The sequence below is a fragment of the Cynara cardunculus genome (genome assembly GCF_001531365.2).
Source record: "Cynara cardunculus var. scolymus isolate 2C chromosome LG 10, CcrdV1, whole genome shotgun sequence".
In the NCBI taxonomy this organism is placed as follows: Eukaryota; Viridiplantae; Streptophyta; class Magnoliopsida; order Asterales; family Asteraceae; genus Cynara; species Cynara cardunculus.
The window spans coordinates 17,617,983-17,620,750 of record NC_037537.1 but is presented as its reverse complement, the minus strand read 5'-3'; positions in this window follow the sequence as shown (position 1 = coordinate 17,620,750).

Sequence of the window (2,768 nt, the reverse complement as noted above, 5' to 3'; positions counted from 1 at the left end):
TAAATAATGTTTAAATTGGTATTACTATTTTTCTGTTAATACTTTGAATGTTTTAAATTTTAATATTACATTAATTAATCTTTTTCGAAAAATTTAATAGTCTAAAAACAAATCATTTTGATTTACAAATTTTTACAATATTATAGCATTTTCAACATATTCTTCAAAAAATTTCCAAAATGGATAATTAAAACTCTATTAAAACCAAGCTCGAGCTCCCCGCCCCAGCCAATCTCTCATTGGCAGGAAAGTCGTTTCGATCCAATCCATTCTTGGGGTCAAATAAAGACAAAAAATGATATGTCAGTGACCTATAAACCATTACTATCAGTGATTATTAACGGTGTGAATATGATGAAAAAAAATGATTGGATCGAATCCAATCTCCCATTGGCAGGAAAGTCGTTTCGATCCAATCCATTCCTGGGGTCAAATAAAGACAAAAAATGATATGTCAGTGACCTATAAACCATTAATATCAGTGATTATTAACGGTGTGAATATGATGGAAAAAAATGATTCTCTCTCATTGTAATCAATTTTTGTTTACACTATCTCATGTTTTCTCCGTTTTGGAGAATTTTGGAGAGCCTGTTGGAGCAAAAATATGCCTAAAATCTCCATTTTCTCAATTTTGAAAAATCTATTGAAGATGCTCTTATATTTCGGCCCCCCGGACTAAAACGGTTGTGTTCCGCCCCTGTTACATACAATTTACTTGTGATCCTGAATTTCAAGTAATTTTACGTAACAAATCCTCATTATTACTGAAAATTCGAAGTTGACATTACGTGATATTCGTTATCTTTTTTTTTCTTGACATTCTTTTTATTCTATTTTCTTAAAAATCAAAATATTGATGATTTTCCGTAGCTGGGCCATAGTCCAGAGCGAGTTCGTGTTTAGTCTATCGCCTCCTTGTGATTGACATGTATGCTACATGACCCGTACGCTTGCAGTATAAATTTAAAACAACAACATGCATCTTCTTTTGCGACCTTTTCAAGCCTTCTGTGTCAAAGCGTTCCAACTTCACGATGTCATGCGACATTTGTTAAAGATTCTTTATCACCATCTTTGCTCAAAACTTGCTTTAAGATTGTTGGTTTTATGGTTCTTAATCTAAAGGAATGAAATGTGTAGAGGAGACCTACTACTTATTGCTTCAAGACGAGCTCTCTATATCCTTGAAGCAATTTCGCCTCTACCGTTCGATAGAACATAGTGCTTAGAGATTATAGCGAATCACTTCCCAAGATACAATGAAAGAAACGATTATCAACACCGCACTTAGTGGTGATTATTATTATTATTATTATTATTATTATTTTAAGGTTGACTTAAAAACTAGGGGATAAGCCTATTACTTTTTAAATTATTAAGAAAATCAAATATTGTTGGGTAAGCTTTTTCATATTTCAAGTGGAACACTGTGATCAAACATTGGACATTTGCACTCCCTATAATTGTCTGCCTGTTTTTATTTCATCCCATCCTTCTTTACAAAACCCAAAAAGAGAAACAATATAATCTTTCCATTTGCACTTGTGCATAGACAAATTACTCTTATGCACATTTGCATACTGTACAGATCAATGGTTATTAGGGTGTTCCTCAAATTTTCATTTTTTTTTACGGTTTCCCCCTAAATCTGATTTATTTGTTGCATTTTGTCCACGTAACTGAGTCTTGGATGTTAATTTTTTTACAAAACAGCAGCAAGTAGAAGTTGCAGCAAAACCAACAGTAGAAGCACGTCGGGGACAGCAGCCACATCATTCTCTCAGACCCAAGAAAATGCACACATCGAGGGATTGCACACACCATGTAACACCCCAAATTTAAGGGTTGTTTGTAAAGTATGTAAAAGTCGAGGACAAAAAAGGATTTTTCTATTCATTGTTCCCGTGAGGTTCATGAAGAAAAGAAAACGAGAGAAATTGGCAAAGGTCTAGCAAGAAGAAAGGGTTTTTGAAAGGATCGATTCAAGCCTGGTGCAGAAAGTTTTGGAGACTCGATCATTGGTCTTCGGTGTTCAGTTCGAAAGAAAAGAATAAAGGAAAATACAAAATTCTACCGTTGCTCAACTATTAAACAACTCAGGTGAGTTTTCATGACTCATTTTCCCCAAGGGGAGGACAAACAATTAATTTTGTTACGGTTTACACAGTTTAATTGTTATACATTAATTGTTTAAATCGTTTAGCCATTGTATATATAATTGCTATTGTTATTTTATATTACTCAAATGTGATAATTTTTAGTACGAATAACACGATTTAGCTCAGTGGTACTCAGCAATAGTTATATAGTCCAGAGTTAGAAAGTATTGATACTTCAGATTTACAGTTCAGAGTAAGAAACTCTAAAGACTTATACTTCAGAGTTAAGACTTACAATTCAGAGTTAGAAACTATAAACACTTGTACTTCGGAGTTAAGACTTACAGTTCAGAGTTATAAAGTCTGAAGACTTATATTTCAGACTTAAGACTTACAGTTCAAAGTTAGAAACTCCAAAGACTTATAATTCAAAGTTAAAACTTACAATTCAGAGTTATAAAGTCTGAAGACTTATAGTTCAGAGTTAGAAACTCTGAAGACTTATAGTTCAGAGTTAGAAACTCGGAAGACTTATACTTCAGAGTTAAGACTTACAATTCAGAGTTATAAAGTCCGAAGACTTATACTTCAAAGTTAAGACTTACAGTTCAGAGTTATAAAGTCTGAAGACTTATACTTCAGAGTTAAGACTTACAGTTCAGAGTT